We start from the raw sequence: 15,697 nt of genomic DNA on the forward strand, positions 1-15,697 counted from the left end.
TTTCGCCACAATTAAAACAAGGTAATCTTTGTTTCAGCTCTTCTATTTTTGGGCTAAATTTCTTTTGGAAATTATTACCTTTAAACTTTCCTTGTATCTGGTTCGTATTTCCAGTTTGAACAAAATTAGTGTTCTTATTTCCCATGCTGGCAATCTGTTGTTCAGCTACCTTTACCTGTGCCCACATGGCTTTCTCCTTTAGCTTCTTCTGTTTTACTTCTAATTCATCGCTACAATATTTTGCTTTTCTCAGAATATCATCTATAGATAGTGCTTGCCATCCGACAATACTAGTTCTGATCATTTCTCCAATTTCAGGTTTTAGTCCATAAACAAATCTATAGATAAAATGACTCATGTCTTTCTCATCTAATTTTTCATAACCACTGTATTGTTTAAAGATTAACAGTAGTCTTTCATAAAAAGAATGAACTGATTCTTTTGTTTCCTGCTCTGTTCTTTCTATTTTAACCCAATCAACTTCTTTGGGTGGAATTTTGTTTTTCATCCAAACAATTACTTTCTCGTAAAAATCCATTACAAGTGGATTTGGGGCACCTGTTTCTTTAATTCGCTCAGGTTCTGTTTTTGGCCAACTAATAGATATTTTACATTCCGTCCAAAGATCAGATGGAACAACAATGTCAAAAAATCCATCCAAATCAATCCACAGAACTTTTGATACTTTGATAAATCTATCGACTTGCCTGTACCACTCAACAGGTTTCTCTCTTAATTTTGGAAAGTCATTTGTGAATAACAGAATGTCCTGTCTCGACCATGGGACATGAACATATCCTCCACCTGCAACTTCTCTCATTGGAAATTGTTTTGACATTCTTTCTAATCTTTCATCTTCCTTCCTTTTAGTCCATTTCACTCTCCATTTGTTCAGTTCTCCTAGCTTTTTGATATAGACAATCAAATCTTTAATGTGAACTATTCTTCCCATTGAGTTCAAACTCTCAATGTCGCTTTCTGAGAAATCTAATCTGTAATGTTTTGCAAAATTCTTTTGTTTACTCACATCGATTTCAAGTTCTGCAGCTAGATCCTCTAATTGATCATATTTATTTTTCGTTTTCCATTGAATACTTTTGCAAATGAATAATAGTTCATCATCCCGATAGTAATTTAAACTATCTGGGCCAATTGTTCCAATTATTAATTCTTCAATATTTGCTTTTAATTTGGCCACATCAAGCTTTGGTGTAGTTACCCTGACTTCAGGACTTCCTACATCTGACATAGCACCCATTGGTGTTTTTGGAGATAAATCCTCATTGAAAGTTAAATCAGGCATTCTCGATCTAGAAGTGTTTAATTCTGTCAAATCTGAATAAAATTTTTCAGCAGGCTTTTGAATTTCTGTATTTAAAGGAATAGTTAATCCAGTTTTGTTTGTATTTCTTTGTTCAAATACAGGCTGAACAGGACCTATTGTTACTGGAACTGTAACAGCTTCCATGCCTTTTGTCATTCTTTTGATTAATTCTTCTTTAGACCTTAAGTATTCATTATAATCATCATCCTCAACATTTCTTGTCTCTCTTGTATATTCTTTTGGAGGTTCCCTTGCTCTTGGAGTCATTGAAAAATGTCTACCCTCATTTCGAGCATTCTCAAATTCTGGTCTTCTAGGAGTTTCAGTGATTTCACAATTATTTGGATAAAGTTTAGGAGCTTCATTAATTGGAGGTGCACTCGGTGAAGTTTCAGTAGAAACCACCGGAGTAGACCATGATCTAGGAGGTCTCAAAGGCTGATTAGGCTGTTTCTTTCTAGCAGTTGTATATATTTCTTCCATAACTGCATCCTCAGATTCACTTTCCATAGATTTTCCTGTAGGAGAACCCATTACCATTTCATGAATTAAATACAATCCTTCACTCATGTTTCCCTGTCTCCACATTCGTAATCTATCTTCATGAGTTTCTCTTTTCCATGATGGATTTTTAGAAGGTCTTTTAATTCCACTAGCTTCTCTTTGTAACTGATACATCTCATCTTCCCATTCAACTAAAGCTTCAAATTGAGTTGGTCTCGGTTTTGGAACAAGAGCATTCATTTTCTCTCGTAAGTTTCTTAAAACTCTTACATTAAATGAACCATCATCAGGCCAAGCCAAAACACCATCGTTTTTAGTATAACGTTTCCAACTGTCGAACCATAAGACAGTATGATATCCGTATTCACCTTCCATGTACGCTGCAGGTGTTTTATACTTATGAAGTAGTTTACCACCTCGCGTTTCGATTTTCTTGTCAGGTGAAAATAAATTCTTAAATTTCTGAAATAATGTTGTCTTTTTCTCAACATGTTTAAAATGATAACTCATTTTTAAAAGTTAAATTTAATTCACAAAATCGTTCGTAAAATATTTCCGGGATGTTCCGCAAACAACCAATCCGTGCGCGAAACACACCAACAAGCCAATGGCAGTTGAGCTGCGTCACTTTTCAGCTCGACCAATAATTTTGGAGATTTTCCTAAGGACCAATCAGCTCACAGGCCGTCAGAGACTCAGGAGCCAATCAGAATACAGCTTGTGACGTAGGTCACCCAATCCCAGCGCGGCTCTGTGACGTACACAGCAGCTGCGGTTTCTCGTTTCTCACTCCTGGCGCTTACCCCTCCTTCACAAAATCTTTTCACAGCGCCATTTTAAGAACACTTTTCGGTGTAAATTAATTCTTAACAATCACTTATAAAGACAACATCTGTTCGTTTCACTAATTAGGATAGTTTACATACATTCAAGTATCCACACTTCGGAATAGACGGCGCTATTCACACTAAGGATAATATTCAATTGTCAGTAGAGTAACCTTACCCCACCCTTCTAGCAAGTATAATTATGAACTCGCTTTGCTCTGAACCCACCGCGAAGTGAAAGTTCTAAGAGTTCCACTTGAACATAAAATACAACTCAAACTCGCACTTTTACACGGAAAATTCCCTAAATTCAAACACACACAAAATCCGTACAGGACTCTCACCTGTTTATAGAAATCATGCACCGTTAGCAAAATAACGACGTTATCCGTACAGGGCTCTCACCTGTTTATAGATATGAAACATGTACCCGTACAGGACTCTAACCTGTTTATAGATAATCATGCACCGACGTTAAATTTTACCCTTCACTCAAGCTCGGATATAACTATTACTCTCATCACAGTGAGTTTTATGGAAGGCGCTTTGTCCCTATTCTCATGCTGCTTTGATTTCTTAGAAAATCCTCACTATACAAGAATCAGACCTAGCCCTAAAACTGTGCTGCTCGGCGACAACACTATGGTACACGGCGATACCTCTTGTGATACTCGGCGATATCACTACAAACGAACAGATGGCTTGCGTGACTAATTTCTCGCCACACAATCTATACCGGTATAGCTTACAGATAGGCACGAAAAACGAACTTAACAAGTGTTAAAACATCAATCCTATTTGCATACCATGACGCAATCCTTAGCAACCAACATGTTACCTTGGTTATTCCTTAGCAACCATCAATTTCTGCTACCAGATAATTGATCCAGCGGGCTATAGAAAATATATCATAAACTACGCTACCCAACTTCATAACCTATAAACAAAATTCTATACTAAATATGGACCCATTTATGAACCTGATATATTTTGGGCCTACTGAATCAGGTGGTCAGAATAAATCTATATACACATTATCTACACACTATATACATATTTATACATTTGCAGAAAGAATATTGTCATTAGAATAAAACCCAACCATTTAAACGACCACCATAGGCGACGTGATCTAGCTAAAGGTAACCTATACTTCTAAATAACCAAGACCAGCTTGTTTGTCAAAAGTAAGATTTTATTTTCTAGATTATGGTATATAAGTTGTAAGTTTTATAAATGAAATTTTATTTGCAATAAAGCAAGCATGATAGTAAGAAATATGGAAAAATACAATTTAAGCAATTGAATCAATTTAAAGAAATTATATAAAGTTTAGCATTTCTAAAACCTATTTCCCTAACTGAGCTAAATAGACAGAAATTAAAGTAAAGTTCTTTGAGGATTCTTACGTGCTCCACGCAAAGTCCAGCAGCACATCACCCTCATCGGAAAGTCAGAAAGCAGCAGCCAGCCCAACCCTAAGGGCATGACTTTTTATACCTTTCTACGCTAACTAAACTAGCAAAGGAAAGTTTTCAGAAATACTCGACGTCCCATTGGCTGAGAGTGACAAGTGACATGTCACCCGATTCTTAAAAAGTTCCACAAAATCATGTCTTACAAAGACCATTGTCTCTTCCACGTGAAGCCAGAGGCTTCCTGCGATTGCAACTTTGTTTTAAGTCATCCTCGCAGCTTCCATAGTCTTACAGTGCAACTTCCGCGGATGCCAAGTTAAGGACTGACAAAAAGTTCACTTTCGACCTTGGCCATGTCCGACAGAATGATGTCAGCTCATCAGTTTTTGCTTTGTGAATGCAGCTTCAATAAACGTTTTAATTCAGAATGGGCGTCTCGTGACTTTCTGCAGAAATATGAATTAGCTCTTTTTGTGCGGCTCAAATAGTTAGGCCTCAAAAGCAGGCAACTTATGATTTCTAGTATAAAACAAACACAAGAAAAGTATTAATGTAAGAAATAAAGTATATTCTGTATCCACCCCATGGTTTACTAAATAATTAACCCACCCGATTAATCAAATGTTACCTAGCCATTGCAAACAAATAAAGCAGCGTTTATATTTACCAGTCTCCGTTTTTCAATGAGACCCATATGCACCTAGAATAGTAGAAATGACATCATACAGACAAGAATAAGCAAAACAAGCACATGCTTATTTTAAATATGCAGCAGTTAGTAATGACAAAAACGAAAACAATAAATTATTTTATTATTTTGCACGAACAAAAAGATGCAACATTTATGCACGTTTATGAGCACACATGTTAGTCCCCCCACGTGTAAAGTTTAATCTAGGTTGTATTAGCACGACATATCACAAATCATTAATAATTTTATTCATGTTATGGAAATGTGACTTTGCGAGTTTAAACAAAATTTTGTTTTCTATCTCGCTCCATCACACTCCCACAGAGTACTCCACTACTCCCGCTCAGATTGGACTTGGACATTCGACCTATAACGGAGGAGCTGGGCCTAAAGCCCTTGACATTTTGGCGGCATCTATGGAGCAGTCCAGACCTTTCAACCTATAGAGCTGAGTTGCAAGAATTTCTAGAGCTACCCAATGCCAAAACAATGCCATGGTTGATCTACATCAGGAGAACGCTGGAGGCAATTGGACTCTATGAACTATGGACAGAGCCACTAAATATTTCCCCAAAGATCCCAAAAAAGGCACTGGTGAGAGCCTATTACGATCACATGCTCCTTAGAGCCATGGACGGTGCACGTGCATGGGAGGGGTCACTGTCCAACAAGTTCACACAAGCAAAAGATTCCTACCATCTCGAAAGCGTCCTCGATGCCATATCTGCACAACTAACCAGGAAACTATTTCTCCAATGGAGATATGGAACCCTTCCCTTAGCATCATTCACAGCATCCTGGTCTTCTCATTCCTCTTCAGAAACTTGCCCGGCCTGTGGACACTCAAATGAGAATGACGTCCATGTTGTCTTCTTTTGCAGGGGGTACGCAAGGAGCAGGAAATTTTGGCTAGTCCCCTTGCTCAGGAACCTGGGATTCAGAACTTTTCTACCCGCCTATAGAGTCCTAAAGACAGACTTATCCCCCACTCTGGTATTTGCTTTATCTAAATTTTTAACCTCTATGTGGTATGCCCGATGTCGCTGTGTAAAAATGATGTGCTAGGAAACCTGAAGTCTTGAGACAGTCCCATAATTATGTCATATTTTTAAACTCCAGTTTTTAGCTCGATCACTAATGTTGTTTAATACGCTTTTTAAATTTTGTATAGAATTGAATGTACATCTTTTATGATCTTGTGATCGAAATAAAGATTAAGTAAGTAAGTAAGATTGGTTATCCATGATTGGCATATTTGTGTCACCAGGAAGTTCCTAGTAAAGTGCACTGAGTGTGCCAGGGCAAAGTGATAACAAATGCTACTGGTGGGCCTGCAGCACTGATTGTGTCACCCACATGAGTAGCCCTAAAATGGTGTCTCAGGCCTGCCACCGCAGTGACTGTGTGCAGTCTGTGAACTGCCATGCCCTCCTGGTCTGTGTCCCCACTGGCCAGGCCTAACCCTTCCCTTTCTGTACAAACTGGTCACCCCTATGGAAGGCCCAAGGTACCCCCTTGGGCAGGGTGCAGTGTATGTGAAAGGAAGAGCATGTACTTGTGCAGGTGACATGCTCTGGTAGTGAATTACAGTAATTTTCGTTTTTCACTATTGTAAGGCTATCTTGCCCCATAGGCTATCATGGGGAATGCTGGCTACCGTGGCTACCAGCATATCTTCACATAGGAGCAAGATAGGGCATAAAAGTCTAGTATGCCTGAACTCAGAATTTAATAACACATCTTTTAGCAAAGTTTGTTTTTAAATCCTGTATTTGAGAACAGCACTTTTAGAAAGTTGCTGTTCTCTTGTCTGACCTTTCTGTGTGCCTTGGCCTGTTTGTGAATTGACTGTCTGATTTGTGAGTGATAGGACCTGGGTGGCTCCCAGAGTCTGAGTGGGCCATCCCTGGGCTGAATAGCTCCATCTGCATCTAGAGTGGTGGGAGGGGATAGCACACGGGCCTGTATAGGACTGTGCCTGCCTTCCACAATGCTGGCTCCACCTCCTGCTGGGCGGCTGATGACCCTGACCCTCTCTCTGAAAGGAAAGGAGAGGCCAGGAAAACAAAGTGCTCAAGGAACAACACAGAACTGGTTCAGACCGGGCTCAGAGCCCTCCTGCACAAAGGGATCAAAGACTTTTAGGGGTATAAGTACAGGAACCCTGACTACAGAAAATTAGAGCATCCTGGAATCAAGAAGGAACCTCTGCCAAGGAGAAAGCTGAAACTGAAGAAGGAAGACTGTCCTGCTGTTGCTCTGTTGGACTGACCTGCTGTTGCTTTGCTGCCAAGGAGAGGGGAAGGACTTTGCTTTGTGCTGTGTCCCCTTGCTTGAAGGAATCTCCAAGGGCCTGAGAAGAGCTGGCTCCCTGTTAAGAAGTCCCAGGAGCAAAAGGACTTCACCCCCAGCTTCCCTGAACTCTGCTGAGAGAGTTATGTCCTTCCTAGAGTGCTTGGGCCAGTTGTGGTGCCTCTGGAAGTTGTACCTGTGTTGGGAAGCTGGAAATCAAGGTTTGAGAGACTTTGCTACAGAAAAGTTATTGCATCACTCGCTTGCGCAGCACATCCCCAACAGTGCGAGGAAATTCCCGCCGCTACGAAGGTCGAGATCATCGCAGCGCCTGTTGCCGCTGCCAGAGTAGTAGCATCCTTCGTTTGCGGGACGCACCAGACAGGTGCGGGAAGATTACCATCGCTGCGAGTGTCGTCGCAGAGCCTGACGTCGCTGGGTGAGATTGTCGCACCGCTTGCTTGTGGACCGCATCACGTCACTGCGAGTGTCGCCGCAGAAGCCATCGCATCGAGGAGCTGCGAAAGAGAGATCACCGCTGGTCTGCGCATCGTCGCCCCGGATATCGCCGCAACTCCAAAGATCATCGCATCGTGCCTCTGCGAGAGAAAACTTCCTACAGAACCTACGCACCGGAATCCATACAAGTCCGCCTTCCTCCACATACAGATCGGATTCGTCGCAACAGGCCCGCTGCTGCAGCGGGGTTGTCGCATCGCCTCCCCAGGGTCTCAGGAGCAACGCATCGCTTGTTTTCCAACGCACCAGATTCTGCTTTGGAACTTTGTCGCTTTTAAAAGGTACTGTTGGCAAAACATGACGCAACTGTGAACTATTCACGCAACTGTGGATTATTTTATCGCAACCTTAAGAACTCTTTTGCAACCATATTCTTGAACTGTGTATGTTGGATTTTTGTTGTTTTGGTCTTGTGTAGTTTAGATTAAATACCTTTATTTTTCTAAACTGTTGTGGAGTCAGTTTGTGGTGTTTTCACTATTACTGTGAGTGTTGGTACAAATACTTCACACATTGCTTTTGGATAAGCCTGACTGCTTCTGTCAAGCTACCAAGGGGGTGAGCAGAGGTTATCTAAAGAGTATTTCCTCCTTACCCTGACTAGAAGCAAGGGTCCCTATTTGGACAGTGGTACCTACCTCTGCCAACCAGAGACCCCCAGTTCTAACAATGGGTGTAATTTTTTATATTTATGTTTCTCTCGTCTTCATTGATTGATTTGCTTGTGAGAAAGTGTCATTCATAATCGCTGAAATGTAACTCAGTTTTACACTGAAATTATGAAAATGTCACACATAGCAATCTGAAGCCTTGACGGCTATGCTGTTTTATTTACGAATAAAGGCCACTTTTATTTTGGCGCCAGCGCGTACTTTCTGTTACAGTGGACACTGCTTGTTGGTGGTGCAGCCGATCACAGAGTGTTGTCACGAACGAACAGGCGCGCAACACCCATTGGGCTCACGGGCCTTCAGCCCCCCCCCCCCCCGTCGTGTCTGTCAGCCCGGGCTGACACAGCATTGCGGGCTGGCGACTATCTAATTGCTGCCGCACCCAGGTACTTAACAGATCTTTAAAATGTAAATGTAAATGTACATTTACATTTACATCTTTAAAAGACCATTTACTTGTAAATGAGGCTTTTATTAGTGTTTTCACCCCTTCTTTACAGTCACTCTGTCTATGGTTGGAAGAATTAGCCTCCCCCCCCAGAAATTCTTTTCATCCCCCGCCCCAATGCTCCCCACCCCGAAATTTCGCTCTAGTTTCCCGCCTGCGAAGGAAGCGGTGGAAAACCACTCGAGAAAGTTTTAAATGTTTTTGTTAGAGAAAATTCAACAAAAACAAGTGAATCCTAAAAAGAAATTGCTGCTCCTCAACAAAAGCGTAAAGATGAGATCGTTATTCTTTACCAATCAATGCTTGGTTTTAACATTAAATGCACCGCACAATTAATTGCTTACCAGGGAGGCTTTTAATTGGGCACCTGTAAAGAGAGGCACTGTGGCATAACAGTACATCACTACTTAAGGCTCAAGAGGCGCTAAAAAGGGTTTGTTTATTGAGCAGTTTACAACGCTCCCCCCCCCCCCCCGCCCCCTCGAGATCTCCCCCTCCACTGATTTATAACCTTGTGATAAGAATGCCGTTTGATTAATCTCTCTGAAACCTTGTAACGAGCAACATAACAGCCCTGTATACATTTCTCATTAAACCTTCAGGGAGTTAGCGGGTATTATATGTGCCTCGGAGATCAGCGCCTCTTCCCCTTCGTGGACATCACGAAGAAAGGAAGGAAGGCCTGTCGAAAGAAGCCAGCACCTGGCCGTCAGTACTGGAGGTTAAGAGCAGGCGCCCTTAGCTCGAGCCATCAGTGCAGAAACAGCAGGCGGCCTTAGCTTTGACCGATGTGCAAACCAGCAGGCGGTGACGGCTTGTAGGTTGGCTGGAGAGGCAGCCAGACAGCCACAAACACGCCAGGTACGGTAATGCTGATGAGCTGCTCGTTCTGTGTAGTTTAACTATGCTGCCCTATGCAAGACAAGGTATGCAGCAAGCCTACACCTCGACTGCAGGCTGTGCCGTTTAAGAGTCCCGGGAATTACCGTGGCCAGATCTGTTGATTCCACCTGTTCAGGATGCAACTACACACTTTCCGGTCCGGAAAGAGGGCTCACATACTGGGCCTAGAATTACTGCGCCTCCGCGTTACAGCAAAGCCATGCGCGAGGACACGGCTGGAAAGAGCGAGTGTGTTTGCGCGCACGGCGAACTTAGAATCTGTCTTGGCAACAACCTGCGGGTACACACCGCTTCACCCGTAACATTTTGGCTGTATTTCAACGATCTCTTACTGATCACCCTAATGAAACCATTAATGTGGATAATACAACGCCCAATCAACGTGAATCAACAAGTATGCTTGTGAATCCACTGAATTCTGCTGAACGTGGAAGAGTGGAACTGCACACACTTCTGTCAAGGCCATTCATTTCAATGTGCCAACACTTTAGTACATTGCCAAACCTTTCACATTTTTTTCAGAAACAAACTCCCACAGCAGGTGCTTGTTTTGTAAAAACAAAAAAATACAATTACCGCCGTGCCCTGGGACTTTAGTCCCAGTGTACGGGTCCATTATTGTTTTGTTTTCTGTCCCTCACCACTGAGCTTTTTCCTTGTGTTATCAGCTATGGAAAAAAACATTTTACACCACCCACCCTAAATAAGGAGGTGGGTGTAATGTACTTCCTCCAATGACCCCTACTCTTTTGCAGGAAGTATTCCATCCACAGATCCAACAGGGGCTCTGGCTACATAATACTTAAGGTCCAACCATCTCTAAATTAGGTAGAAAGACCCAGGGGCTGGTGGTGGTGGGAGGGGTGGGGGGTGTATATAGTGCCGGGAGTTTGGTTTCATTTTCGACAGTTTACCTGTGTCCGACAAACTCTAAATTGAGCCATTGGTTTATTATTTTGACTGAAAACATAACATTTCGAAATATATTTATATTCACAACAAGTTTTCAACTAATATTAATTACATTATATTGGGTGGTAAAGGGAAATTTCAATATCAAGCAATGAAAAGGTTTAATTTTAGAAAAATGGTTGTTGAGGCATTCTGTACAGCTCCATTGCTGGGCTTCTTCAGCGTGTTACCCAGGTGGAACAGTATTACAAGCAAGCAAAATGCACAGCAGTTATAATCCTAGTTAAGCATAAAACAAAGAATGCTCAGGTTGTGTTGTACACACATTGGTGCATTATTCTCTCTCTAATCCTCTCGTTTGTGAGAAAATGCTGTTTTCCATGCTTGCCATTTAACGTTCCAACTGTATGGTTAAGTCAAGCGCATCCATAGCATTTTTTTTGTTTTATATTCCTGCAGTTTAAGGTGATCTTTACTTCAAGACATTGGAAGGAATTTGCAATTTTACAACCATTTCATTAAAGTGTAAAAATACCATGCATTTTAAAACTTCAAGTCACTTGATGAACAACACTGATTGGCTGATGTGTTTCTTAAGCAACCCAAGCAAGACAAGTTTGAACATCTGAGACATCACTTGATCAAACTGGCATAAGTTGGATTGTATTGTATTGATGTTGCTTTTATATAAGGGTTACTACCTCTGATGAGGTGTTAAAGCACTTTAGGCAAGACATCCTGCTGCCTCCGAACCCAAGGTTAGTGTTTAATCTAGTATTATTAGTTACTGTTGACTATTGGAACTAGTAGTCTGTTCATTCCATGAGTTCACTCCAGTGTCTTTGTGGTTGACTAAACGAATGGGAGTAAATTGTGCTCATTAGCGGGGGAGGTATGTGAGCGCATGCAGATGGTTGGTATTAATAGATGAGCTAAAGGAGATTAGCTGATGTTTGATTGCAAGGGTTTAACTTTTAGAGTAATTAGGAAAAGTTGTCATCTTGTGAGTGAGCTGTGGGCAATTTGCAGAAATACAATAATAAATATTAAGACAAACATGCATGTGGCTTATATGTTGTGCTAATAGAAAGAAGGCACGCAGGAAATGGAAACGACAGAGAGGAGGAGATGAACGAAAAAAGAGGAGACAACCATCAGAAGTTGAAAGTAAAGGTCAGTTTATCATGCTGCCTTATAGGAATATAGAGCATATTTTCAGATGGTAAGCAGTTCTATGATGCAAGAATGTAGAAAGAAAAAATAGTTGTATATTGCTGTATTGGGTATTTTTGATAGGCACTAGAATCAAGCAAACAGCCTATCTGCTAATTGGCTACTGCTAGACCCAGTGGCGGCACCTCCTCTAAGGCGGAGGAGCATTGCCCCGCTGTGCACAAAGGAAAAATAAAATGACAATAACGTATTGTTATTGTCATTTTATTTTTCCAATTGCATGCAGTCAGTGGGCTGTGTGGGACGGGCAGGGATGGCCAGAGCAGGGGAGGAGTGGTTTGGACTCCCAAAGTGCCCATGAACTGTTTGACTGGCCCTCTTGGGCCAACCAAACAATTCATGAGCACTCTGCATGTTCCTCACCAGGCTGCATTACACAGCCTGGTGGGGAACATGCACATGGTCCGTGTTCCAGTTTGAGCGCCGATCCACAGCACTCAGACCATTCACAGTGCTGCATTGCAGTGTTGTGATTTGCTCAGGGGAGCCTGCTTGCCAGGTGATTCCTGCTGCCTGTCAGACAGCAGAAAGGAAGGCGGCGGCTGTCCGGCATGCCGTACAAAGGTAAGTGTTTTTTCCACCGCCTCACCACCCCTGTCCGGTTAGACCATGCCTCCAGAAAGGACAGTTGATCAACTAAAGGGCTGGAAGTGAAACGTCATGGCTGAACACGTATGTCGACAAATATCATGCGCTTAGGCAGCACTCAAAGGAAGCAGTTACCTCAAGATCAAACCATTATGAGAAATTACAATCGGCAAATTAGGTACACATTGAAAAGAATATTCTGCAATTGAAGGAGCAGACATCTTCTGATGTTCATCTTTAAATTTGGGACACAGTATTTATTATAAAACAGATTGGGATCCACCTGGATGCCAGTGGTTTGTATTAGCACTATACGCCATACTATTTGAAGTAGTCTCCAACAGATATTGGAAAGAAGGACCACACCAAACATGTTCTGAAAAAGAGACAAGTGTAAGTCAAGGACAAATTCCTGTTTATACTATAGGTAGATTGTTTAATCCACAATGGTACAAAGGAGGTTAGAGACAAGGAATTCTATGCAAAGCCACTTCTCTCCCAACAACCGAGGAAGCATCCGCGCAGAGCACATTAGTAGTAAGCGTATAGCACAATTTTATGACGCTCATGTACAATTTTGGACTAAAAACACAGGTTAAGGCTCTGAAACGGAGAATTCAAGATTTGTCAATTTTAGGGATATCCAGGTCAGTACAGGGGAGCAAACGAATGGCGGGATATCCAGCTCAGTGCAGGGGAGATAACGAATGGCGCTAACCACGAACCGGGGCCTTCCAAATCCACGAAGCCACTTCGGGGTTCATTGACAGGAAAGTACCTAAACACGTCCAATCAGTCAAATATTCGGATGAAATGCTACTGCTCCCACTAGGAGTCTCTGCAAGTCTAGGATAACCACAGTGCCCCCACAGCCCCTCCTCTTACTGGTGTCCACAGACTCGCAGGTCGGACCCTTATAAAGTGCGATCAAAGCCACTCTGCATCTGTGAGCAAACCAGAACAGCAGAGCTGCATCCCTGACTGTAAACAAGCACCAGGGGTCTGTGAGCGGAGCACTTCTGGTGTTGGAACCCACGTGTTAGCCCTCTGCAACCACTTGCACAACCTACTCAGCTAGCTCGGTGAAATCCCCACGATTATAAACTATACCAAACAGAAATATATGCTTTGAACGCAGCCTCTTGGCTTTCATTAAGACACCTATTTGAATGCTGCAATCCAAACATTGACTATGCTGTTTATTTGCCTTATGCTGATTGTTATGGTAACTTTCTAGGCTGTGTAATGTGGGCACCATACCTCTATAAGTGCATACATGTTTTGTTTTATCTGGTAGCGGGGCTACAAAGACTATCACTTAACTCAGTCAAAAAAGACAATAGAACATTTGCATGTTATTTTCTTATTAATAAGATAGAATGATCATAATACCTTATTTCGTGCATCCATTCATGTAAATGTCGGCAGTGCGCACCAAACATGCTGATGGCAATATGTTAATGATAACCAGTGCTTTAAATGGAAAAAAATAAGTGCAGGTACTCACCAAAAGGAGCAGTGGGCGGAGTTTAGGGCGGGGCTAAGGGTGAACAAGTGGCCGGGTTAGCTTTTTGACTGTGCCAAGATTGTATGCACGAAATCTGCATGCATTTTATCAACCGCCTAAAGATCACATGCTGCTTCAGCCTGCCTTAAATCGAACCGGTGGCCTACAGCCCACTGAGCCATCTGTCCAGTACTGGTACTCTTTTGTAACATGCACACATCACTTTTCTCTTGTAACATACTGTTTGCTACCTCTTACATTTTGTTTGCTTTAGATACTTGCGCAAGTGCCACCATTGCCTCATGTAACGTTTGTTCTTGTGCTGGAGTGTCTGCCATTTATAGCAGTACTATACCTCTACTTGTACTTTGTATGCTTTTGTAACCTGCACACATATCACTTTTTCCTCCTGTAATGTATCGTTTGCTACCTCTTGTATTTTGTTTGCTCACAATTGTCACTTTTGCCTCATGTAACTTAACGTTTGCTTTTGTAATTTGTTCACTTGTAATTTTCTCCTCATGTATCATTACTGTTCCTATTGTGAAGCGCTCTGACACCTTTGGGTAAAGTCGGTGCTATATAAAACGCATAAAATAAATAAACAAGTCTCTCCTGGAACATTTGTAAACCGGAGTTAGGGCCAGAGCTGACAACGTCTGTACTGGGGAACCAGGTGCCAATCTCCACCTGTTTGATTGGTCTTAAGGTCTGTCCAAGGTCGATGAAATAGGAATCAGCGAGTGTGGAAGTGGAAGTGTGCAAGAAAGCAATTCAGATGCGCGGCGACTGTAAAAGCCTTCCCATACGTTCTTTTGTTATGTTCTGAATAGTGCCTCCCACCGCCACCCATTAGATTTTACAGCCCCCTCTTAGCACCCACTATTAAAGATCTTTGGATAAGCAAATGACTCAGCAGACACACCCCTGCTCTGATTTACAAAGCAGCTCACGCTGGGTCCTGGTGACGAGCTCCATTGATTGATTCCGTGCAGTGCTTGAAAGGTGCTGCCGTAGTATAACTTGAGGGATAAAGGGAGTGCGCTGCCTCGGTTAAAGTCCGGTCCCCATGAGTACCGGTACTCTCTTTCTTCTAGAAAAAGTGCCAGTACTCAAGGGGAGAAAATGAAGAAGTGCCGGTACTCAGTACTGGTGAGTACCGGCCCATTTAAAGCACTGATGATAACAGGAGCATCCCTTCACACATGTCGAAACATTCTGAGGTATGGTTGGGGGTGGGGCCTAATCATGTGGATCACCGGGTGCACATTGCGCTCAGCCTCACACAAAAAAAATCTTAATAATTTTCAGAGAAAGAAGTAATGCCAGTCATGCAGAGCCGTGAAAGCCCTGACTATCCCCGCATGAAGTACATAAATAAAGAAATATTCGAGGCGCTGGCTGTCTGGAGGAGCTTCTCCGGGGTCCATGCGTTGATGTCGGGGGCCGATGGAGCAAAGTCTTTCCCACAATGAACACTACAGGAACTACAATATGACGCCACCTCATTCACCGCGATGTGACTATTGCTGACCCTTAATGAACTATCCATCTCACCTTCTTTCAGCACTTTCTGTCCCTCTCATTAAATCCATACATTACAACTCGTTGCAAGTGCAGTCACGGGAGTCGTGAGGATCCACTTACCTAAATGATTGCTGCCTTTTATTACCGAACAGGGGTAGGAGAGAGCCATTTCCTTGGCTTGCCATTCCTCACACTGAATCCTTGCTGCACCATTGGCGCCACTTTCCGGCTGTGCCAAATGCCTTCTCCCCATAGGTGCACAGTCAGGTCTTTAGTCACTGGGATGAAAAAACTGGGGGGTCTCTCAAAGGGGCGTGGTCAGTGTAAATAAGC

The sequence above is a fragment of the Lissotriton helveticus genome, chromosome 5_1 (assembly GCF_964261635.1).
Source record: "Lissotriton helveticus chromosome 5_1, aLisHel1.1, whole genome shotgun sequence".
In the NCBI taxonomy this organism is placed as follows: domain Eukaryota; kingdom Metazoa; phylum Chordata; class Amphibia; order Caudata; family Salamandridae; genus Lissotriton; species Lissotriton helveticus.